The sequence below is a fragment of the Mirounga angustirostris genome, unplaced genomic scaffold (assembly GCF_029215605.1).
Source record: "Mirounga angustirostris isolate CCGP_5_RB_7025 unplaced genomic scaffold, mMirAng1.0.hap1 SCAF_9, whole genome shotgun sequence".
NCBI classification, from domain to species: domain Eukaryota; kingdom Metazoa; phylum Chordata; class Mammalia; order Carnivora; family Phocidae; genus Mirounga; species Mirounga angustirostris.
Genome location: NW_026991717.1, coordinates 97,080,283 through 97,107,152, shown reverse-complemented (window position 1 = coordinate 97,107,152; position 26,870 = coordinate 97,080,283). Strand labels below are relative to the sequence as shown.

The window sequence follows — 26,870 nt, the reverse complement described above, 5'->3', positions numbered from 1 at the left end:
GCAAATGATGACAAGCATTTTGACTCTGTATGTAAGCTAGGAGAATTGAATATGCACAGCAAGAATTCAGGTAACAGATAATAAAATAGTCAAGAGAAACAGGAAATAGAATGTGCATGGCAGAAATGCAAAAACTAGTCTCTGGTTAAGCCCTTTTATAGCAAGTGCTAAAATGAGAATTAGGGCCAAAGGACTAGAGCCTGGCTGAAGAGGCATTTTTGTGATAAAGCTGTAGTGTGTGTAGACTGCCCTCATCGTATTGTGCAGCTCACTGGTATGGGGCCCAAAGAGCCGGGGTCTGTTCCTGGGTCCACTATTATCCAGACAACACAACGAAGGGCTGAGAACACGGGCCTTGAAACAGACTGCCTGTGTTTAACCCCTGGCTTTTCCACTGCTTAGCTGTGTGAACTTAGGTAAGTTACTTGACCTCTCTGTGCCTCAGTTTTCTCATCTGTAAAATGGAGATCATCATCAGAGCATATAGAGTTGTTGAATCACTGTATACCTGAAACTAATGTAACACTGTATGTTAATTATACTGGAATTAAAAAATTGTTTTAAAATCAGGCCAGACCCCAAGGATTGTTGTGAGGATGACAGGTATGGTAGATACAAAGCCATTGGAACACAGCCTGGCCAGAACAAGTACATGATTAACGAGAGCTATTATTACCTATGAAATGGGACTTGAAATTATAGATATAATTTATAATTATAAAATATAACTTATGTTACTTATATTATATATATGATTTATTATAGGGAATTAGCTCATGAAGTTGGAGGCTGTAAAGTCCCATGATCTTTGATCTGCAAGTTGGAGACAGAGGCAAGTTAGTGGTATATAGTGCAGTCTGAGTCTGAAGGCCTGAGAACCAGGGGAGCTGATGGTGTAATTTCCAAACTCAAAGGCAGGAAAAGACCAATGTCCCAGGTCAACAATCAGTTATAGAGAACAAATTCTCCTTTCTTCCACTTTTTGTTCTTTTCAGGCTCTCAATACATTGGATGATGCCAGACATACTGGGAAGGGCAGTCTGCTTTACTCAGTCTACCAATTTAAATGCTAGTCTCATCCAGAAACATCCTCACAGACACATTCGAAAATAATGCGTAGCCAAATATCTGGGCAACCCGTAATCCAATCAAGTCAACACATAAAATTAACCATCACATTGGTTTAGTCAGAAGTTGGCCGAGAGCAATGAGAAACTGAGATAGATCAGATTCCTCCCTGCAAAGTCATGAGAGTTAAGGCAGCTCAGCTACCTGCATTTGCCCATTTGTTCTTGCCCAGGGCCTGCTCAGAGGCTTCCTGACTCTCACTCACCTCTGGGTATTTGCAAGGAATTTGGGCAGTGACTTCCAGGAAGGCAGCAAAAATGGGAAAAAAAGATTGACAGGCAACAAGTTGCTTTTGAAACGCAGCCCCAGATGGGCATGTGTTCCTAAAAACTTTATGTAAGTCAAACTATATTTTAAATGTACTAAGACATTCTCAATATAAAGAAATCTGGTATATATTTTTTCAGACATAAATATCTATTACAAAGCCATGATGACTAGATTCCAGGACACCAACAAGTTAATAATAGCCTCTTAAATTGTTTTCTAGAAAAAAAAAGAATTTTAAAAAGAATTGTAAGGTACATCCCAATTTCAGAAACATTAACGTGGAGTAGGAGTGGGATTGGGATCCATCAAGAAATTGAGAATGCTGGTGACCACATAGAATAGAAAAAACAAGAGACACGGAGCTAGGGGCTTCTGTTTTGATCCTGTATCTACCTCTTGGGCAACAAACTTGACTCCCCTGGACCTCCAGCTTCTCGTGTATAGGATAAGGGTATAGAATTAGATGAGAGCTAAGGTCCCTGTCAGGGGCAAATTTAATTGGGATCTACATTTATTGATGTTTCTCTGGCTCAGTTCCTGAGAAGAGTTTCTTGGATAAAACTATCTGCTACCTGCTGTTTGTGCCTTTGTGAAGAGACGCTTTAATTTTCCTCCTGTTTCAAGTTTCCCAGTTGGGGTTTCAACTTTTGGAAATCAAAGGAAGATGGACCAGATAGCAGCAGCATCTTCCATCCCCCTCATTTTACCCCTGGCTTGGCAGAGCACCAGGGCGCCAGAGCCACGGGGTAGGGGCTGACAGTGCAGGTGGAATGGGCAGAGGCAGCTAAGTGGGCAGAGGTGAGCACATGCTGCCCAGCTTTGGCCTCTGCTTCTCCATCCCAGGTGGAACAACCCACTGGTGGACCTGTAATGACCCTTGTCTACAGATGATACTCACTATCATTTCCTTGCAGAGGAAGAAAAGCATGGGGTGGAGGGGGGTGTTCAAGAAGGAATAAACAAGCTGTTTTTGACTATTTACTTCCTGAAATGAGAAGTAAGATTTAATTGAGAGAGGTCAAAGATGGAAACAAAATGGGTAAATATGCTTATGCCTTCTCACGCCCCCATCATGGGGATTTTGAAGATTAAGTGTTGATATGAACCTGGCCTAGAGTTCCTTACCTCAGGGGAAGATCCAGTTTGGTGCCATACTTCTAGGGGGAGTAAGGTATTTTCCAAATTCCTTCTATTTCAAGTGATTATTATTTATGCAAAAGAAGTAGGTAGTTGGTTTCTTGTCATTATCATGGCTGTGATTCAGTGGTGTGCTGGGAAATATGCAAACCCTTGATTTGCAACATTTGCCAGGGCTGACTTCCAGCCACCCTGACATGAGGGCACTGACCTTGAAGTTGAGAAGAGAGTCAGAACAAGCCAGCTCCAGCACATCACCACTTATTGTTGGTTCTTTTGCTTTATGTCAGACTGGAGGAAGTGCCAGATTGCAAGTTTTCTAAAATTATTTAAGCCTGCAGCTGCAAAAAAAAAAAAAAAAAAAAAAAAGATACAGAAATTTTTAGTGTAGAAATCATTAATGTACAACTCAATGAATTTTCACAAACTTATCACACCTGTGTAATTAGCAAAAATCAAGAAACAATATTATCAGCCCATGCCCCACACCTCCCCAGAAGCCTTCCCCATGCTCCCTTTCAGCCAACAGCCGCACCCGTCCCTGCCCAGGGTAACCAGTACCCTGCCTTGGAACAGCATGTTAATTTTGTCCGGTTTTGTGTTCCACATGAATGTACTCAGACAGCATGCCCTACAGCATGGCGTCTTTAGCTGATCTTTATGTTCATTGGCTTCATTCACATTGTTGTATGTAGTTTTAGATCATTCCTTCTCAATTGTTTTATAGTATTTTATTTAAGGGATATTCCACAATTTATACGTTCTATCATTGGTGGGCATTTGGGCAGTTTCCAGGTTTTGGCTATGATGAGTGGGGCAGCTGTACACACTATAGAACATGTCTTTTGGTGCACAAATGTAAGCAGTTCTGTGGGTTATACCTCCAGGAGGGAGATTGCTGGGTCATGGAGTATGCACAAGCTCAGCCTTAGTACATGCCGCCAAATAGTGTTACCAAATGGTGGTGTCATAATACATTCCCCCGGTAGTACTCCTCATTGTCAGCAGCATTTGCTATGAATGGTTTTCATGTGAGCCATCCTGGTGGGTATACGGCAGCGCACGGTGTTGTGGTAACCAGTGGCAGTGAGCACATTTTCATACGTTTTCTGGTCCTCTGAATATCCTCTTTCATGTGGAGTCTAAGTAATTTGCCCACTTTTTCATTGAGTTGTCTGCCTTTTTCTTACTTGTGTTTTAGATCTCTTTTTTTACCCATAAATACTAAAAAAAAAAAAAGCCTTAATTCTGAAATAAAATAAGCTGCTCTTCCCTGTGGGCCAAGGGTAACTAATTAGAAAAGATTTGCCCCCTCTGTTTCCTCGTGTAATTTTTTTCTCAACGTAGAGTTTCTCCTACACTGTACATTGCTCTTTATGAAGTCTCTATCAGATTTTGTGCTTATTTCATAGCTTCACTTAGAAATATTATAAAGCAATTTGGGGGGAAAGGGTTTTTTTTTTTTTTAAGAACAAACAGTGCAAATGCAAATGCATTTTCAAAAGCGAACAATTCTTTCTTAAATGCAAGTAAGAGCTGTTCAAATAGTCTGTAAGAAAAAAAATAAATTGAAGCCTCAATTACCTCTAAAAAGTAATTCTGACTTCATATTAAATATGAATTTTAAAAGTTTCCAGAGGTAAGGCTTCATTTTCCTTTCTATTATCTCAATAGAAAAACCTTGTTGCTTATCTGTAAGTCCTTTTTTAAAAAACCATGTTCACTAAAAATTGAATTCCTCCTATGTATTGTGTGAGCTGTCTTATTTTTTAAATCCTTATTTAGATATGGGAGTGCAATCTATTCATCAAAAACTGATTCTATGGCAAGAATATAGAAAATGTTAAAGAATGGTTCACTATTTCAGAAATTAAGGAACTTTCCTTGGATGACCGAATGTGGGTCAAACATACCAAACAGTTTCTTCATAGAAGTCTAACTGCTTTACCTCCTTATTATTCTTTCTCATATAACAAAATAGAATAAAGTATTAAGACTACTATTTCAGGAGAGTTAAGTCTCCCCATGAAGAAGGGAAAAGAAATTTCCTGAGATGTTCCAGAAAGAATTGGGGATATCTTCAAAACCACCTGAAGGCTCAGGCAGATTGCCGCATAGGCTAGGCCTGACTGGTCCTGCCATGTGTGTCTTTTCACTGCACATAGCATGGACAGCCCAGAGCAAAACTGGGAAGAAGGGAAAATTTCCCCTCTGTGCATTCTGCTTCTCTTGTCCCTGTGCTGTCCCTTCGTGGTGCTTCCTCACATTACTGAGACCAGGATTGGCAAATATAAAGCACCTTGCCACCCCTCTGTTCTGGCCCATGGCAACCATCATCGTCAGTCGTGGCCCTTTTCCCAGTGAGTCCAGGTGTAACCCAAATGCAGCTCAGAATTCTTAACACAGCACACTAAGAGACCTGTACCAATCCATCAGAGGGGGCATTTAAGATGGTATCTACTTGGGGCGTGTGGGTGGCTCAGTCAGTTAAGCAATAAATAAGTTGGTTTTGGTTCAGGTCATAATCTCGGGGTTGTGAGATCGAGCCCCGCATGGGGCTCTGCACTGAGTGCAGTGTTTGCTTGAGATTCTCTCCCTCTCCCTCCCCCTCTGCTGCCCCCCCACTTGCATGAGCACACACTCTCTCAGATAAATAAATAAAAATCTTTTTAAAAATTTTAAAAAGATGATATCTACTTGCCATCACTTTCTTAGGCAATATGACTCTTACTCCATCTTTTGCAGCAGCCCCAAAGTGTAAATGTATTACTTTTCCCAAGATTATTTACATTACCTTATATGATGGTTCTTATTGTCTGAATCTCTGACTCATCATTTTCTATCCTGGTTCTGGACATCTTCCATCTCAACCAAAAAAAAAAAAGCCTAGGATTATGAGTCAAATGCCTAAAGGGACCAGATGATACAGGCAAGGTTTTCATATTTAGTCAAGGACAGCAGTAGCCTTCACCTTCAGAAAGAAATACACTGTCCCGGGCGCCTGGGTGGCTCAGTTGGTTAAGCGACTGCCTTTGGCTCAGGTCATGATCCTGGAGTCCCGGGATCGAGTCCTGCATTGGGCTCCCTGCTCGGCAGGGAGTCTGCTTCTCTCTCTGACCCTCCCCCCTCTCATGCTCTCTGTCTCTCATTCTCTCTCTCTCAAATAAATAAAAATAAAATCTAAAAAGAAAAAAAAATACACTGTCCCATCTTTCAAGTAACATGTGGCCTTTAGTCTACCTTTGGTTTATCCACTTTTGAAAAAGGTATACAGTTTATTTTCATTATTCAAGGTACTTATATTGTATAAAGTCACCAAGAACATTGAATTAGTGAATACTGAACCATTGCTCCTGTGGAAATTTAGGGTTAGGTTCCTGTGAGTTCTGGTCACATTTTTGACAATGATCAATATATAACCTTGTCTTATGTGCTTTTCTATTTATAGATTCCTTGTTTAATACATATTGTTAATTGGTTATCATTGAACTTATGGCCAACAGCACTATGACTCACACCTGAACGAAGCTTATCTAACACATATGTTTTCTCCATAAGGCACATCACAGCCTTCTTGCACTTAGGAACATCAGACAAAATTTAAACACTACACTTGGAGGTCATATTAAATAGCAAGATCACCAACAAAGCATATAAATGCAAAAACCATAGCACTAAATATACATGAAAAGGACAGTTGTTTATAAGTATGAGAGTTGACAGAAGAAGGCAGGGCATCTACCTCAGGTAGGATGTGTGCATTGGACCACTCAGATTTTTTCACTGCTCTGTACATGAATGACCATGAAAGTATTGTGAGTATTGATTTTCAGGTTACAAATGAATTTTAGGAAGTAGGCAAATGTACCAATGTGGAATCTGCGAATAATAAGGATCGATTGCATCATTGCACCATGAGGAAAATAATAGTAGGAAACACAAAGACAAATGGTGTCTGAGTTTGGTCTCCATGGTAAGAGAGAAAATGGGAGTCATGAGGCTGGCAAACCGAGGAAGGCGCAGTCAGTTACAGTCAGATATCATCCAGGAAAAATTGGGAGCCAGAGTTGGCACATCTTCCAAGAGAAGCCTGCCATCTGGATCATTTTAATGTGAACACTCCTGGTTTTAGATGTTGATTTAAATTAAAAACAACAGCACCATAGAACAAACTAAACACATCTCCTTATCTTGTCTGACTTGCCTGAGGGCCTCAGGTTTACAAATGCGTCCCTGTAGTCTGGAGCAGAGTTTCTCAATCTCAGCACTATTGACATTTTGGGCTGGGTAACTCTGTCGGAAGGTGGATGTCCTATGCTTTGTAGGACTTTGACAGCATCCCTGACCTCCGCTGTCTAGATGCCAATAGTGTATCTGTCTCACCACCTACCCCCAAGCTGTGACAACCAAAAATGCCTCCAGATATTGCCAAGTAGGCCCATAGGAGCCAAAATCACCCCCAGCTGAGAACCACTGGTCTAGACTGAGACAGATGGACCATATAAAGGCACTTCTTTTTTTTTTTTTTTAAGATTTTTTATTTATTTATTCATGAGAGACAGAGAGAGAGAGGCAGAGGGAGAAGCAGGCTCCCAAGGAGCAGAGAGCCCGATGTGGGACTCGATCCCAGGACCCTGGGATCATGACCGGAGCCGAAGGCAGACGCTTAACCATCTGAGCCACCCAGGCGCCCTATAAAGGCACTTCTGACTCAACTTTTTTTGTTCCTGAGACTGCCACTTTCCTGATTATCCAGGCCTAAATCTTCCAAATACTTGGATATCTCCCTTTCTCATATGGATTCCATTTCTAAACCTAGCAGTTCTTACATTCAACTCTCCCTTTATTACAAAAATCCTTACCTCAATCCCCTATGTCCTCCCATCTAGACTACTGAAATAGTCTCCTAATGGGGCACAATACCCTAGTCCACCCTTTCTATATTCCATCAGACCATCACTCCTAATTAATATTCCAAAACACTGGTTTTTTTTAATTTATCATGTTGTTAACTTCATACCATTCCAGCCCTCATCGAAAATGTTAAACAGTGCTTCTTTTAACAGAAATCATTGCTAAGCACCCAACAACTCCTGTAAGAGCTTATCAGAAAAGGCATGGAAATATGGCAATAGAATCAACAGGGGTTCTAGAATGCCAGGAACCCTGGACTAAGCCTTGGCTCCATCACAAGCTAGCTTCTTCTTCTTTTTATTTTATTTATTTATTTGACAGAGAGATAGAGAGAGAGCACAAGTAGTCAGAGTGGCAGGCAAAGGGAGAGGGAGAAGCAGGCTCTCCGCTGAGCAGTGAGCCCAATGCGGGGCTCAATCCCAGGGCCCTAGGATCGTGACCTGAGCTGAAGGCAGACGCTTAACCGACTGAGCCACTCAGGAGCCCCTGGGCTAGCTTCTTCTAATTCCTCCTCTTCTAATTCTACCCAACTTCCCATCCTTTCTATCCCTCTCAACTCACAACCCACCCGTGGTGGTAGAACAGTGACTGGCTAAGTGCTTGGGTTTTGAGATATGCAAACTAGGGTTAAAATTCTCAAGAAGTTCATTAACCTTTCTGAGTCTCATTTTTGTCATCTGTAAAATGGGAATTAAACATAATACATACCAGGTTGTTATGAGACTTAACTAATATTTTCCATGTAAAATACTATAAGCCTATTATAGGCGCACAGGAAGCTCTTAATAAATGTCACATGGTATTTATTCTTATTGTACCTTCCTCTTGTGAGATCTTATTAATCTTACCACTTATGCTGCCTATTTGACATCTCACATATATTGACTTTATTTTATGTGTATGTGCGCATACATGCATGTACACACACACATATACACATAAACTCTCCTTATTTATTTTTTTAAGTAGGCTCCACATCCAGTGTGGAGCCCAATGCAGGGCTTGAACTCACGACCTGAGATCAAGACCTGAGCTGAGATCAAGAGTTGGATGCTTAACTGACTGATCCACCCAGGCGCCCTTAAACTCTCTTTATTTTTTTTAACTAGAGTTGTGCTTATTGGGGGTCAGAACCCTGTGTTTACTTCTTCTTAATCCTCATGATCCTAGCATAGTGCTAAAAAAATAGCTGACCCTCAGTAAAAACTAGTCCAGCTCTCAAGATGGGGTCTTTAGACCATCTGCTGGGAACTTGTTAAAAATGCAAATTCTTGGGTGTCACTCCAGACTTATGCTTCAGAAATTCTGGAAGTGGGGCCCAGCAAACTGTATTTTAACAAGCCCTCTAGGTGATTTTGATGTACAATAAATTTTGATTATCACTTAAACTTCAACTCATTTACTCAGCAAGTATTGAACACCTACCATTGTCAGTAACTTTTAGGAATTGGGGAGACAGCAATAAATAAGAGTATCTCTGCTGTCATGAGGCTTACATTCTGTTGGAAGAAAGAGACATAACACAAACTCAAATAAATAATATATTTTCAGATAAGGGCAGGTGCTAAGAATAAAATAAAATAGTAAAATGAGATGGAGAGCAATTGGAAAGAGGCAGTGAATAAGGAATGGTTTGTGCCTAGTTTTGGATGCTCTCCAATGCCTTCAAATACGTTTTTTTCTTTTTTTTTTTTTAAGATTTTATTTATTTAGAGTGTGTGTGTGTGTGTATGCGTGTGCACGCTTGCGCACGCGCGCACAAGCAGGAGAAGGGGCAGAGGGAGAAGGAGAATATCAAGCATCCTCTGTGCTGAGCACGGAGCCTGATGCAGGGCTCAATTTCAGGACACTGACATCATGACCTGAGCCGAAATCCAGAGTTGGACACTCAACTGACTGAGCTACCCAGCTGCCCCTCAAATACTTTTTAAATACACATTTTTCCTGTGGTTTATAACTGATACTTGTACAAGGGTTATTTCAATAAAAGCTATTCCACAATTAGCAAAGCTGGCAATTCTATTGGTTTTGTTTTTTTTAATGCAATTGCTGGCATACAAACAAAAATTGAGACATATGAAGAATCAAGAAAACATGACCACGGTCAAGACAGGAAGCAGTCAACATAGCAGACACAAAGATGGCACAGATACTAACATCATCAGGGATTTCAAAATAAGTATGATAAGCATATTACAAGATTTAGTAGAAAAGTTGGATAACATACACAAACAGATGAGTAATTTCAGCAGAGAGAGGGAAATCATAAAAAAATATATATAAATATTGGAAATGGAAAGTACTATTATCGTAAGTGAAGGATTTATTAACTGGACTTAATAACAGACTAGACAGTAGAAGAACCAGTGAACCCGAAGAAGTAATCATCTGAACTATAACACTAAGAGGAAAAATAAGGGAAAGCAAACAAACACACGAAAATCCAAAACAGAGGGTCTGAAATTTGTGGAATAATATTATATGACCTAACATACATATTGCCAAGCCCCAGAATAGTGGAGAAGGGGAATGCAACAGAAGAAATATTTGGAGAGATAATGCCTGTGAATTTCCCAAATTTGAAGAGTTGTTTCAACCCATGGATCCAAAAAGACTAACAGAAGCCTAAGTAGGATAAATGATGCTAAAACAACTGGCTACTGTATGCAAAAATAAATTAGATAGATAGATGATAGATAGATAGATAGATAGATAGATAGATAGATAGATAGATAGATAGATAAAAACAATGCAAACCTAAAGTCTTATATCAATCTATATACAAACAATAATTTGAATTGAATCATAGACCTAACAGTATACATTAGAATCGTAAAGCTGCTAAAAGACATAGGAGAATGTATAGTCAGTTTGGAAAGAGCAAAAATTTCTTAGAGAGGACACAAAAAGTGTTAACCATAAAGGAAAAAAATATATAAATTAACTTCATCAAAATTTTGAAATTCTTACAAATCAAAAGGCACCAAGACACAGACTAGGAAAAAATAAAATGTGTGTCAAAGAACTTGAATCTGGCATATATATTACTGTAATAAAAAACAAACAATCCAATTTAAAAATGACAAGACTTGAGGGAGATATAGATTTCCAGTTATGGAAGGAATAAGTCACAGTAATAAAAGGCACGGCATAATGAATACAGCCAACAACATTGTAAAAGCGTTGTAATGGGACAGATGTTAGGTACACTTGTGGTGAACACAGCATAATGTACAAGCTTATTAAATCACTAAGCTGTACACCAGAAACTAGTGTAACATTGTGTGTCAACTATACTCAAATAAAAATGATAATAGTTGAGCAGACACTTTACAAAAGAAATAGGAATGGCAAGCTCACAAAAAGGTGTTCAACATCATTAATCATTCAAGTAAGTGTGAATTAAAACCACAGTAAGATACCATTTTATATTATACATTAAATTTTCTGTCATATTTATATAATTTTTTATTAAAAGACTAACAATACCAAATATTAGCAACATTATGAAGCAACTAGAACTTTCATCCACTGCTGGTAGAAGAATAACTTGACTTTTGGAAAACTGGCTAATTTCTTGTAAAGTTAACCATTTATCTATGCTATGAATCAACAGTACTACTCTTAGGTAATTACCCCAGAGAAACATATGTCCGCAAAAGGCTTGTACAAGAATGTTCATGGTAGTCATACTCCTAATAGCTTAAAACTGTAAACAACTCAAATATCTATAAATAGGACCATGGATAGACAAATTGTGGAAAATCTACATAATGGAATGCTACTCAGCAATACAAAGGGATGAACTCGTGGTACATATGAATGAATCTCAAAAACTTTATGTTGAGTAAAAGCAGTTGACACAAAAGAACACATACTGTATGGTTCTATAAAAATAGAAAAAGTATGATATATGCAGAGAATGCTCTGATGTTGACCTCAGAGTACTGAGGGGGTAAAGAGGTCAACTAGATAGTAACAGGAAGATGGGCCAATATAGGGTAGTCTAAGGGAGTGAGAATTGACCAAACAAAATAATAGTATTTAGATTCTTGATAGATAAATAATATGATGAAAATGTTTCTGAAATATTGTCTTCACAAGTGCAGTTTGACTTATAGAATGAAGAAACAGAAAGGTAGAAAACCCATCACAAATTCTGATGTGTTCTAGGCAGGAGGAGGTGATTCTTCTGTGTATTCTGCTTTGATGGAATTCTTTTTGAATGAAAGGCCTATAAAAATCTTCAAGTTATGATAAAACATTTCTTTTACAAAATTTATTTCATATTTTCCACTTACTGTGTTATTTGGAACCTGGTTTTATGGCTTTGCCAGTAACCGATATTCTACAGAAGCTACATTGAAGGTTTAGATATTCAAAGCCATAGTAAAGGAATAGGGCTGTATTTTTTTCCCATTCTGTTCATTGTGCCCCCAATTCTATGCCTCCAATTTGAATATTGGTGAACAAAATTAAAAGTAAATGTTGAAAAATATATCATGTGGGGTACCTGGGTGGCTCAGTTGGTTAAGTATCTGACTCTTGGTTTTGGTTCAGGTCATGATCTCATGGGTCAGGATCTCAGCCCACTTGCGGGCTCCATGCTCAGCAGGGAGTTGGCTTGATTCTTTCCCTCTTCCTCTCCCCCTCCTCATGCTTTGTCTGTCTCTCTCTTTCTCTCTCTCTCTCTGTCTCTCTCTCTGGGATAAATAAATACATCTTTAAAAAAAAGAAAAGAAAAATATGTCGTGTGTATTTTTAACAGATAGCCTGTATTTTCTATTAATAATGAGGGCACCTGGGTAATTGCTATGCTCTGCTATGCCACAATGGCTGTTTCTGTAGAAATTAATTCCAAAGTCCTGTGGTAACCATGGTAACATGAGGCAAAGTTGTAGAAGTGGTGTTTAGGGAAAATGAAAAATCTGCCCTTCCTCTGCTCTCTGATCTTCTATGTTCCACTGTTTTTCTCCTTGGAGGAAAGAGTTGATTTCCCAAGAACCACCATGGGAAGGAGGCAGGGATTTGTGCTGATATTAGGCTGGTCCTAGGCCTGGCCAACTAAGCCTCCAATTCATCAGTTCTTTCTTTACGGACATATTCTGACCTGCCCTAGAGAACATGGAGAACTGTGTAGTCAGCCCAAGGGTTCCTGAATCCTTGTGTATTACTACAGTCTCTGAAGAAAAATGCAAATGATCCCAAGAGAATTCTTCCTTATATGTGGAGAGCTAAGAATATAACCTATTTCAGCTTCTGAATCAGCAATATTTTTCTTATTCTTCAAGCATCTTATAACAAATCCCATCCAAAATCCTCAGGACATTTGTCATTCTGACTTGGTGTGAGAAAGACACACCACATGCAGCTGACTTGAAGTGGCTTCCACAAGATAGAAATTTCTTTCTTTCAGGTAAGAGTCTGAGCTGAGTGTATCTGTTCTGCTGAAGCAGTCATTGGGAATGCAGGTGCCTTTGGTCTTGTTGCCATCCTCCTTGTGTCTCAGGTTGGCTCACCACCCTACCTTCATTCTCACCACCGCAATGGGAAAAGGCAAAAGGAGGGCACGTTCTGGAGGATGCCTTCCCCTCACATCAAGTGGCCAGAGTTTTTCTAGGACCACACTCAGCAGCAAGAGAGGCTAAGAAATGCAGTCTTTATTCTGGTAGAGAGGATTTACACGAAGCTGAATCGATAACCTAACTAATACATATATGATCTCAGTTGGTCTTCCCAACCAGTAACGTTGAAGGAGTAGGCAAGGCAGAAATAACTCTTTCCTTTCTGCGGGTGCCAGGCTCCCAGCCCCTGCATATTCACTCAGGAGTACTCAGGTATTAAGTAGTTATGTCTAGACTAGACTCTGGTTTGAGCTCCGAGTTCCAGTGCATGACCATGTTGTGCTGTAAGGCTGGGACATTCTCAGGCTACTGTGCTAGCCAAGGTCCCTGGATTACCAGAGGCTTTTTTTTTTTAATTTTCACTTGTTTTTCAGTCTCTTTACTGACAGACTCTCAGCTGTTGCCTCTTCTGTAATCTTTTTATAGAAGTGTTACCTTCAATAAGTTGTACACTTAGAAAGTAAATAAACAAGGTTGTTAGAATTTAATTTAAAATCATAGTAAATCGGCTTGGCATCAGAGCCCAAAGTTCTCTCCTTTGAGTAACTTATCTTTAAGTGGTCCTTAGTGGATGAACTTGGGTATCAACTTGGCTCCTCAGGCATCATTTCCACTGACCTCTTCTTCCTTACTTCAATTCCAGAGAGAAGGTTTAGTCTTATACAAATGTTTTAGTCTCAAAAGAATTTTTTAACTTATAGATTTTGAAAGCTTGGCCTATTTTTTAAGTAAATAGAGTACATTACTAGAAGAAAGATGAATAAATCAGATTGAAAGATCATGATTTTGATTTTATAACAAAAATAAAACATGATTTTCTTACCTTCTGAAAACTGCCAATGTACAATGCTACTCTGCCTGTGGATGTCATATTTTTAGTGTGTCAAACAGTAGATAGGCAGATTTTAAAGGTGAAAAAAAATCTAAGAAAATTTTTCAAAAATAACAAAGCGGTCTTTTAAATTGAGTGTTTTATTTTAGCAGATACAGTATTACTGTAAAAGGGAAGCTCTTTTTAATAATATCAATTGTGATGACTTCAAGAAAACAAATCCTTTCATCCATAAGAGGAAATAGTATGACTTTCATTATAATCATCATCACTGAAGATAACTAAAGGAATATTTAATTTGTAAACATTTGTAAATTTCTTTGGGTTATTTTCGAAGACAGAAACATTTTAATTCTGTAAAAAGAGAAACACTCCTGATAATTAGGCAGTATTAGAACAATTCATTAGCTAAGTAATTGCTGCCATGGCCACCCAAGTAATTTGCTTCCCATTGAAAGTGTGAGCAGCAATTTCTACCAAAGGGTGATGGGGTTTTTAGAGTATGGCATCAGTAGTGAGGTGGATAGAATATGTCTGACACCTCATGCTGCCTATCCAAATGCTCCAGAAAGTAAAAGGCTCCGGAATGGTTGTGTTAATGAATGCGAGATGGGTTCATTATTCATTCTCTTATCTGATAGGCAGAAGCTAAGCCATGCCATGCCAGATGAATGTTAACAGGTACAAGATATTGCCTTGAATCTCTCACCTTAATAAATATTTGCTTCCTGATCCCAGAAGCAGGACACACTGACCTTTGATTTGAAGGAGGTAAGGGAGAAGCTTGGGCAAATTGTATTCCATATGACAAGACAGCAGTGATAGAGGAAACAAAGAAATGAAAAGAAAATAACCGGTTGCCACAAAGATCAAGATCTTGGACCAGTTGCAGTTAAGATCCCAGAATTGTGAAATTGGAAAGAAGGATAATGGCATAAAAAAGCAAAATACTGCAATAGCCTTTTTTGATGGTTCGCTGAGCTGTTGATCCAAACAAACTGCCTGGGTTGTCTGTTTTGTATTCAGAGTGCTTTGCTCTCTGATGGATAGCTTGCTGTGCACATGTGAGGTGACATTTCCAAGCTGCCTGAAAAATGTTAGACTCATTTGTTTAATGTCAAAGTTTTATATGTGAGATTATGAGATCTAGGATTTAGAGTGTAGCATGTCTGGTGTTGGTAATTATTTCATGATGAGTTTGTTTATTGTTTTATTGTTAGAGATTCAGCTTTGGATTTAGGTAGGATGGTTGCAAACTATGCATTTGTATTGAATTAATGTATTACATGCTGGACCAAAGGCTAACAAAGAATTTGATATTTTTTAAATAGTTAAAACCTAAAAAATGCCAATTAATGTTTTTCAGTCCATTGCATGGTAAAGATTCACTAACTATAAAACTAATTTCTAATTAGAGAGGTTTTAATACTTCTGGAATCTTCTAACTTCTTAGCTGGATCAAGGACTATGAATGCATAAGCATAATTTTTGCCTCATTGTAAAGATTTGCTTTTCCATATCTGCAATAAATAGAAGTGAACAAAAGATCAGAGACCTGAAAGGAGTATTGAGTAGTGAGGTGGGATTTTGAACATACAATTTATAATTTATACATCCTAATATATAATTTATGCATACCAATGAAAGTTATCCCCTAAGGCAGAGGAGTACCATAATTAAGCTTTTCAGGGTTGTCTAAAACTATTTATGAATAATAGTTGAATTCTCATGAATTTATGTATCTAGTAAAAGTTAAATATTACAATTTCAAATTTGTACCAGTTATATTGTATTCATTGATTCTAAGATGTACATTCTATTAGCTTCCTAGCCCTGCTATAACAAATTATACAAACTTAGTGGCTTGAACCCACACAAATATATAATCTTTTATAGTTCTCTAGGTTAGAAGTCTGATACAGGTCTCTCTGCGCTGAAGTCCAGGTGGCAGCAGGGCTGCATTCCTTTCTAAAGGCTATAGGGGAAATCCATTTGTTTGCCTTTTCTAGCTTCTAAAGGCCATTCACATTTCTGACTCATAGCCCTTTCCTCTAACTTCAAAGCTAGCAACATTTCTTCTTTCTAACCATTCTTCTGTAATCACAGCTCCCTCTGACATTTCTACCCATCTTCTATTTTAAGGACCCTTGTGATTACATTGTGATTATGATCCGGGATAATCTCCCCATCTGCTGATTAGCAACCTTAAATCCATCTGCAACCTTAATTTCCTTTGCCATGTAACCTAACATATTCATGCATTCTAGGGATCCAGATGTGGACATACTTGGGGGCCGTTGTTCTGCCTACCACATCTTATTTTTCACATTTTATCATCTCTACGAACAGGGTACATCTTACAATCAATGTGGTAAGAAGATATTGCTTCTTAGTTTAATTGGCAATTCTTTTATTTCTTATCAGAACATAAAATAATGATGTTTCTTACAATTGATGGCATTTAGACTTAATGAAATAACTTACTGTAGCTTCACAGTAATAAACTAAATCAGTGTAAGTAAGATTCAATTCTTTCTCTTCTGTGTGAGTCATAAGTCATACTCTCAGAATGATGTCAAAATGATTTCTAGAGGGCGCCTGGGTGGCTCAGTTGGTTAAGCGACTGCCTTCGGCTCAGGTCATGATCCTGGAGTCCCTGGATCGAGTCTCGCATCGGGCTTCCTGCTCGGCAGGGAGTCTGCTTCATCCTCTGACCCTATCCCCTCTCAGGTGTTCTCTCTCTCTCATTCTCTCTCTCTCAAATAAATAAATAAAATCTTTAAAAAAAATGATTTCTAGAGAAAGATGAATAAATTCTGTGATCATCTCTGGATTTCAGTTGCCAAATTTTAAAATAATGAATTTTTAAAATTATTCAGGTTGGCCATTCATCTATCTTTAGAGATGGTAGCTGATTAAATCGACAATTTCCTTTGTTAAAGATTATAAGATAGCTGAACCTTATAGACTCTTCCTTGACCGTAAATATTTCCTTTACATTTTATAGTCTTTATGTTTGGATGATAATGTAAGCCCTACCATCCATAAGAATACCTGTTCTGATCAGTTGTGTGTCTGAGGCACTCCCAAAGAGCATGAAGTGTGCACTACAAACTGAGTGTTGAATGAACTTTTCCACATTTGAATTGAAGCGTCTCCTGTTGTCAGTGTGCACTGTGTATCACTTCCCCATCATCACACACACACACACACACACACACACACACCCATACCCCTCCAGAAAGACTCAACTCTTTTTAAAAGAAAGTACTGAGAGAAGCAGAGGATTACCCTTAAGACCTTGGGAGCAGATGAGTATTTATTAACTTGACTCATCCTAGGACTCTTAGCAGTCTGATACATACTAAGAGAGTACCTAAAATAAGCTTATCTTATCATTAATAAAACATTTCAGAAATATGAAGTAGCACTGCTTTGCACAAGGCATTTTTCAAGATCTTTCTTGATTCTGAGTTTTGTTTTCTTTTTTTTTTTTTGCTCGAAAGATACTAAAATGACATGTTCCATCTGTCAGTGTCAGAAATGAGGTATGGGGCTTGTATGGTGCACCAGTAAAGTGGTGTGACCTGCCCAACCCTAACCCTCCACAGGTGGAGTTCATAGGCAATAGTGTCTGTATCTGGAGTCTAAAATGAGGGCTGAAGAAATCTACTTATGTAACAGAGTCTGAGTGCATAGTGGCAGCAACTAAACTGAGTGTCGCAATGTTGGCAACCTCTCTGCCTACACCAAAACCCCTACTTTGAAATCAAGGACTCATATCATTGAAGAGTGATGATATGTCAGTTCAATGGTGTGCTTCAGGCAATCCAAATCATTGTCTCCTTCCCCTTCAGAATCAAATCTGTAGGGATTAAATACAAATTAAATGTTGCTAATAGCAACAGTGGCCAAAATACTAAAGGATGAGGCTGTTGATGATCACATTTAATTCCCAGGAGAAAAGGAATTCCAGCAGACACACAATAGGGGGTAAAAATGTTTTGAGGAGTTGTTATTAACTAAAAAGTAATTTCTAATCTTGTTTACAGACCTTGGCTCTTTTGTGATTTTTCAAGGGTCTCTTCAAGTGTTAGGGAGTTGGCAGTTTGCTTTACAGGATTTATAGGTCTTTTTTTCACCATATTAATGATTTTGGAAAAATATATATTGTAAGAATTAATTTAATGCCAAGCCAGATAAGGATATTAGTAGAATTCAGTAGCTGGATCATTGTGACTATCATATAAAAGACTTTAAGTATGGATTGTCTGACTGCCATCTTTTTCTTCAGGGAGCCCACGTTTATACCTCACTAACAATCCAAGTTTAGGGTGATTTAGCTATTTGCATTATACTTCTCTGCCAAGTACACCCCACTAGCAAATTAAGTGAATGCATCTCTTCCTGGGTGCTTTGTGTAAAAATCTCTGATCTTCCAATCCCAATGTGCAACAGAGACCTGCCAGGCAAGATTTGCCTGCCCCCACCCCACCCAACCCAAATTCCTCTTTGATCTTTTCTCCACAGTGGTGGTTTGGCTAAGAGCATCATGTTCCTCTGAGTGGCGTTGGGCAGGACAATGAGGGATGGGTTGAGATAAGAATAACTGAGAGAAGGACAGGGAGCCAAGAGGAGTGAAGGAAGAGATAGAGCTAGAGAGAGAGACATTAAAGAGAGAACAAGGATGGAAGAGAAGAAATAAAGAAATAGGAGGAAAGAGAAGAAATACATAAAATTTTTAGGGACAAAGAGGGTTTCCTTTGTTATCTGGTTATGATCATTTTTTTAAACTGGTAAATCAGAGCATATCAATTCCTCACTAAAAATACTCCAATGACTTTCCATCAAACTTAAAATTAAATCCAAGATCCTTACCATAATCTACAAAGCTTTACATGATCTTACTCTTAGGCACCACTTGGTAACTAAAAACAATTCATTATCTCTCACAGTTTCTGTGGGTCAGGAATCAGGAGTGGCCTATAATTCTGGCTGAGAGTCTCTCCTGAGATTGCAGTCAGTTGTTATCTGGTGCCAAAGGCATCGTAAGATTTGGGTAGGGTTGGAGAATCCATTCCCAAGGAGACTCATACATATGGCTAACAAGTTAGTGCTGGCTGTTTACACAAAGCTTCTGTTCATCTCCACATAGGTCTCTCCAGGTAGGTCAGGCTCCCTTACAAGCTGGCAGCTGAGTTCCAGTGGTAAGCATCTATGGAAAGAAAGAGGAAAGGAAAAGGGAAAAGAGAGAGGGAGGGAGGAGAGAAGGGGGGAGATGGAGAGGAAGAGAGAGAACAAGAGGGAGAGAGAGAGACTGAGATTGGAAACCAGGCAGAAGTTTTCCCTTTTTTATGAGCCTTGGAAGGTCCATAAGATCACCTCTGTCATACTCCAAGAGCCTCTCCAGACTCCATGGATTCCTTCTCTTGGAGGATCATATTGTTCGAAGTATATCTAGGAAGAGATAAATACATAGATATGGCCAACTTTAGAAAAAATAGTCTTCCAGGGGGAAGATTTCCTATGGTTAAGTGGTTATAACTCTTTTATATAACTGGTAAATCAGATCATATCAATCTCTCCAATGGCTTCTTATCAATTACTTCCAAAATTTCTTACCTACAAAGCCTTATATGACCTACAAAGCCTTACTTCGGAGTGAACCCCTTTCCTACCACACCCTACCCCCTTCCAGCCACTCTCTTTTCACCACTTCTCACACTTATCAAGCTCATTCCATCTGCCTGGATTAGTTTTTCTCCCAGATATTCACATGATTTGCTTTCTTGCTTCATTCAGGTTTCTGATTAAAAGGTGCCTTTTGAGAAAAGTTTCCCAGTGACCCCACACTACCTAGTGTGCTCACGCACACACTGTCTTTCTTTCTCTCTCCCTCACTTTCCCCTTACCCTGCTCTATTTTTCTTCAAGGCACCTATCACTAAAGGAAAGAACTCGTTTTGTTCAGTGCATGAAACAGCGTCCACCCCAGAGTAAGTGCTCAGTGTGTGTGTGTGTGTGTGTGTGTGTTGAATGAGTGGATGAAGAAACAAACTGATAGTAACTCTTTCTGAAGGCCATTCCCAGGTGGCTCTGACCAGCGGTGGAAGCACCGCTGTGAATGTGTCTGGGAGGATTAGGCAGGGCAGGACTCCAATGCATGCACAGATTCTAGCTGCCAAGAAGCATTGACATTACTGCAACTCATAATGGGACCTGCTATCATCTTTTCAATCTCGATGAATGAATAAGAAAGGCCCATGATGGCACTCACATAAACTATGTTAATGCAAATAAGACAAAGATGGGATGACTTTTAATCTGTGGGTTCAGAATCCAACCCAGCAATTTGTTTTTTAATTTGTTTGTCATTTATGCCAAAATCAACAGTCTTTGAGGCTTTTTGAAATGGTGGAGTGCTATCTTAATGATGCTATATCAAAGGATTAAAACTTCAGGGTAAATAGAATTCTGTAATAGATTTTAAAGGCAGGCTTGCCTTGCATATCACTGGGTCCAAGGCAAATTGTCCTGCTAATGAGATGACAGGTCAGACCTTTTCTGAAAGCCAGCAGCATACAATCAAGATTAATGCCCATGCTTGCTAATTTAAGAAATTTAGCAACAACTTCATCAGCGATGGCTGTGCTTGCTATGGGAAGCAGAGAAAGCACCAAGGCATCTCTGGACCATGTCTCCTCACTGCCCCGCTATAGCCATGCTGAACTGCTCACCATTCCTGGCCAAGCCAGGCCGTCTTACACCTCCATGCCTTTGCTCACTGTGTTCCCTGTTTGGGGAATGCTACAACTATTGAGCTTACCTCCTCTCTGAAGCCTCTCTTAACCCACACCCACTTCAAAGTGGAACCAGTTACTTCCTTCTCTTGACTTCACGGTACCCTGTACGCACACTTCTCACAGAACTATAACACTTTTTTACATTTAACATTTTGCATGCCTGCCCTTTCCTGGATCACCAGGATCTTGAAGGCAGAGTCTGGGTCTTATTGGTCTTGTTGTATCTCCATCAAGAAGCCAATGATTTTTGCATAGGACACATTCAACAGGAAGATTTGCTAGATAGATAGATAGATAGATAGATAGATAGATAGATAGATAGATAGATAGATAGATAATAGATAAATAGATAGACAGGCAGACAAATGTGTGAACCTTCTTAACAGTGCTCTACTAAGAAGGGTCTTGAAAGTATGAGAGAAGACTTACTCATCCTGATATCCTACTCCCTGGAGAAAAGGGTTGGGGGCTCTCTTCCTAGACTGGCATAATGAATCCAGCTCCTATCTAGAAGACCTGTGAGATGAGAATTCTCAGGACTGGCCTTCAGGGCCAGAGCTGCGTGGTATTCAGCACAGCCTCTACATCACACACAGCTGAACGTTCACGAGGCAAAGACTGCCCATTGCAGTGATTCTTCGTACACTGCCAACAACCATTTTAATTCCGAAAACCTTGGCACTGCACAACAATTGGGGAATTTAATTCGGTACAGCTAGATATTCATTGTTCTAAACTTAACAACAGCATCTTGTGGGAGTAAAATTTAGGAAATAGCATCTTGGAACAACTATTAATCAGGAAGGAAAATGTTACCTTTGGGTGCCCAAATGAAGGCATATACTGCATGGTTATAACATTGGCTAAGGGGATTTTTTAAAATAATAAATTACATAAGAATATATATACTCAGAGTGTTCTTTTATGTTAGGGGTTTTAAATTAGAATAAAATATAACTTTTTGTTAAAGACTATATATTTCCATTGAAAATATTTTTTTAAAGATTTTATTTATTTATTTGACAGAGAGAGACACAGTGAGAGAGGGAACACAAGCAGGGGGAGTGGGAGAGGGAGAAGCAGGCTTCCCGCAAAGCAGGGACCCTGATGAGGGGCTCGATCCCAGGACCCTGGGATCATGACCTGAGCCCAAGGCAAATGCTTAACGACTGAGCCACCCAGATGCCCTGAAAATATTTTTTATATAAAATATAAAAGCTATATATTTCCACTGAAAGTGGTGTTCTTGTTCTCTAAGATGTGTTGTGTTATTCTCACTCGGGGGGAAAAAAAGACTCTCTCAGATTCACCGATAACATTTGGTTGATACCCTTCTTTGGCCATTTTTCTTACCAGAGACAGATCATATGTGCAAGTCTTTCCTGTACTACACCATACATCCCTTGAGTATGTGCCTTATCCTGTTTGTCTTTGTACAGCAGGGCCTAGACCAGTGCCTTGCACATGTTAGGTGCACCATGAATATTTTAATTAATTACCCATCAAATAACTTGCTGCAGAGTGTTCATTGTTCTCTCTTGCTTCCTAACTTTGCGACACCTCTGATGATAAATCAGTCCCATGATTTCATTATCCTACAGAATAATGGTTTCATTTCTCAGTAATCAACCATTGCATAATGCACCCGTTCTGGCTGTCAAGGAGGTCCAGTGAAATACACAGCCATAGAAGAATGAGTGCATGTAAAGAAAGAAAGAAAGAAAGAAAGAAAGAAAGAAAGAAAGAAAGAAAGAAAGAAAGAAAGAAAGAAAGAAAGAAAGAGAGAGAGAGAGAGAGAGAGAGAAAGAAAGAAAGAAAGAGAGAAAGAAAGAAAGAAAGAGAGAGAGAAAAAGAAAGAAAGAGTGCATGGATGGATGAAGGTGCTGTCAGAGTGCGGACTGATGGTCTCACCTGGGGCAAGGCAATCAAGGACGTCATCTCATAGGAGGTGTGTTTGAACTACAGGACTTGAGAAATAACACTCTATACAGACAAATGGTGATCCCTGTGTGTCCCTCCCCAGGGCATCCCCCCCCCCCATTTCCAGAGACATTTTTGTCCTGAATTTGTATTTATCACCTCCATGTGTTTCTTTATAGTCTCACTGTACACATATGGATTCCTATTCTAGTATCACCTGTTTTCAAACTTATATCAGTGGTATCATAGCATTCATATAATAAGAACCAACAACTTACTGGGCACTTAAGATGTGCCAAGGACTATTGTGGACTTTGTACATATATCGAGCCAGTTTATTCTCACAACAACTCAATGACATGGGTACTATTGTTATCCCATTTTACTAAGAAAGAAACTAAGGTTCAGAGTTTAATTTGTCCAAAGTTTCACAAATGATAAGTGGGAGAGCAATCTGGTTCTAAGGCCTGAGTCTTTTTACCCTTGGCTTTAAAAGTAATATTATTAGTGAGAATCATCCTGTTTTTCTGTGAGGGTGAATTTTTAAAAATTTCTATCATAGAACAGGAGATCAAAAATATTTTCCAGGTTTTTCACATTTGAAGCAATGTTTCTTTCTTCCTTTTTAAATTGAGAAAACTGTGGATTCATATGCAATTGTAGGAAATAATATAGATAAATCCCTTCTATACTTTTCCCAGTTTCCCTCAGTGGTAATATTTTACAAAACTATAATACAATATCATAATATCACTGGGTATTGACATTGATACAACCCACCAATTTTATTCAGATTTCCCAATTTTACTTTACTCGTGTGTGTATGTGTACATTAAGTTTTATACAACTTTAGCACTTGTATAAATTTATATAGATACTACCACAGTCAAAATGATCAGTAGGTCCAACCCTACAAGGATTCCTCATGTTGCCCTTTTAAAAAACCATACTTTCACTTTCACCCCCTCAACATGCTCCAACCCCCATCCCTAACCCCTGACAACCACTAAACTGTCCATCATTTCTAAAATGTTATCATTGCAAAGCCTGACTTTTTAACCCATCCATTATATTGCAATTTGCTTCTTTTCCAATGAACATTATATTTTCAAAATTGATACATTATGTTGATGTATGTCACTCTGTTCATTGTAACTGCTATGTGGGTATTCCCTGACTTACTTATCTTTTCTTCTGTTGATGGACATTGAGGTTGGTTCAAGGTTTTTTCCCACCATTACAAACAATTCATGAACATATCTCCTTGTGCATAATGTTGCTTCTTTACACTTGAATTGGGGTCTGCCTTTGATGACCAAAGAAAGATGAATGAGAACAATTTATTACCAATGATGGAACTATTTGCTGCAATCATGCTCACTAGATGGACTTAATTGCTATAATCACGCTCACCATGCTCTTATCAGGACAAACTGTCCTCTTTTTAATGAACATCCAAATTACTACATCATCCATATTATAGCATACATCAGTACTTTATTTCTTTTCATTGCTGAGCAATATTCCATTGTATGGATATGTCACATCTCATTTATACATTCATTGGTTGATAGACATTTGGATTGTTTCCACTTCTGGGCTTTTGTGAATAATGCTGCTATGAATATTTCTGTACAAATTCTTGTGTAGACCTATGTTTTCAGTTCTCTTGGAATTGAAGTGGAATTTCTGGGTCTTTTGGTAACTCTATGTTTAACTTTTTGAGGAAGTTGTTTTCCAAAGTGGCTGCACCAACTTACATGCCCACCAACAGTGTGGTTCTAATTTCTCCACATCCTCCAACACTTGTTACTGTCATTTTTATTATCCTCATCCTAGTGGGTGTGAATCGATGTGTTTTGACTCACATTTTAGTTTGATTCTTTTTTAAGATTTTATTTATTTATTTGAGAGAGAGCGTGTGCATGAGTGAGCATGAATGGGGGAGGGGCAGTGGGAGAGGGAGAATGACAAACAGACTCCCCACTGAGCATGGAGCCTGACTCAGGGCTCCAACCTGAGATTATGACCTTAGCCAAAGTCAGATGCTTAATTGACTGAGCCACCCAGGTGCCCCTGGTTTGATTTTTATATGCATAGTGTTCTTGGTCATTAAAGAAGACTTAATTTGCTTATTCTAGAATTAAATGTCTTCAGAACCCTTCTCACCTTTCTGTATCAGTCAGGATCCAATCAAAGAAGCAGTACCACTAGGCAATATAGCTGGTGGGTTAGTTAGTTAATTAGGTGGCTTGTTACAAGGATTTGAGTTTGCACATTTGTGGGATGAACTGATTAAGCAGTCTCTGTAAGGCTTTGTCTTCACATCTAATCCTGGAGCTTGAAGTTCACAGGGCAGCACTAGAGAAGGCTGAACCATACAAGCACAAGCTGGAGCCCATGAGGTCCAACTGAAACCCATGTCCGTTCTTGCTTCTGACCTTGATGATGTGATGCAGGTGTCCTGTAGAATCTGGGGCCTTTTGTCATTAAACTATGCACACACACACACACACACACACACACACACACACACCCCTGGCCCAAGAATTGGAGAAGCTGAAGGAGGACCCCAGGGAAGGTGGAGCAGTTGCTGGTTCAGCTGCTGCCTCATGCCAACTAGCTGAGACAGCAGATGTGACAATGTGTGTGAGCTACAAAATGACTGATAATTCACTTCCTCCTCCAAATCTCCCACAGGAATCTTTCTTGTGGCCCACCCTACCTGTACATATAGGGAAGGGAATTCTGGGGGATGTAATTCCACCTACCTTGACACATTAGGAAGCTACCACCTCTTCTGCTTTCTTTGTACGACCATGAGCTGAAAAATATGCATATAATTAGTGAGCTGCCTACTTCTGCTAACTCGGATTGCACGTCATACAGAAACAGATGAAGAATCTCTAAGTTACACAGTGGGAGAAAAAAAATCTCTAAGTTGTAAGTCTTAATATTTGATTTTCTGTCCAGATTTCATATAACCTCTGTGGCATCGCTGGTCCCTCAAGGTTAGACCCAGTTGATGCCACTTCACCTAGCTTTCTGGGCCAGCCATGGAATTGATCAAGAGTGTTCTGGAGACCACAGGCCTTTCCCTGACATTCCAGATGGTCTGATATTTGATTCTAACTTGTTCCCCATCTTCCCTCTGTCTCTCTTTACCTCTCTCCTCTTTCCATTGTTCCTACCATTCCCTGTCTCCTTCCTTTGGATAATATTCCTTCTCCCAGCTTGATGTCTCATTCGTAGTCTGCTCATGAGACCACATGTTCTACACACGCTCATTTTTACCTTCCCCAATACTTCACCTCTCGCCACACTTAACTCTCATTGATTAGCCATTTGCATACCTGAGTTCTGTCATTTTAAATATATAACTAGAAACAGGCAAAAGGTGATATTCTAAATGTAAGACATTCAGGAAGATGCAGTCTATAAATTGTTATAAAATTGATGCACTCCAGTAACAACAATCTTTGTCAGAAATTCAGAGGTAGAAACACAATAGGAGATAAAATATATGCATTTTAGGACCTCGTGTAAGTAAGTTATGCCATTGCCATTATTAACTATCAGCTTAGATCATGTTTTATGCCAAGTCCTATAGCAGAGGAGGCAGAGAAGGAGGCCAGCCCGTTGGAGGCAGAGAAGGAGGCCAGCCCGTTGTTCACCCAGGGAAGGTTGAGGACAGGTCGGCAAGAAGACAAACTGTAGGCATGTCTGTACCAGGTTAGGCTTGGCTCCTGGGAAAAGCTCATAAAGAAGGGATCAGTTCCTCCCACTCTTACCTGCTGATAGGTCTAGGCCTCCAGTGACCTCAGAGGGATGTTCTTCCCCTAAGGAGAAGATGCCCAATGGGAGGGATGGAAGGAGAGAGACTTCGTTCTGAAAAGATGATATCAGGTTTGCCTTTGTAGCCAGCAAGGTGAAATTAATATAATTTCAAGGTCCCCTTTCCTAAGCAAAATTGTTCCCACTTTTCTAAACATTACTGAAAATTTCCTTAACTACAAAGTTCTTCATTTGACAACTAGAAATGAAAAATGTAAAAGGGAAATCTTTGGTTTAGACAAAAATTTAATATGCATTAATTTCCATGAAAGGCTAATGGGCTACTTGTCTCATCATTCTTAAGGGAGGGGTATTAGATCCTTCCTAAGCTTTGAGAGGAGGAAGGAAAAGGAGAGTTAGCATTGGGGGACAGCCTGAGGAGACAAGGAAGGTGTACCACATGAAGATG

General features: G+C 39.2%; 1 protein-coding gene and 1 long non-coding RNA gene across 12 annotated transcripts in view; one reads left to right on the top strand and one right to left on the bottom strand.

Moving 5' to 3' along the window:
- Positions 1-26,870, top strand: part of TRIM9 (tripartite motif containing 9) — a 110,706-nt gene that overhangs the window by 16,796 nt on the left and 67,040 nt on the right. The window lies entirely within an intron of this gene.
- Positions 19,285-26,494, bottom strand: LOC123861586 (uncharacterized). The gene is made up of 3 exons (XR_006795062.2): positions 26,419-26,494; positions 25,399-25,451; positions 19,285-19,362 (listed from the first exon to the last, which is right to left on the bottom strand). It is a non-coding gene; the product is annotated as an uncharacterized LOC123861586 (long non-coding RNA).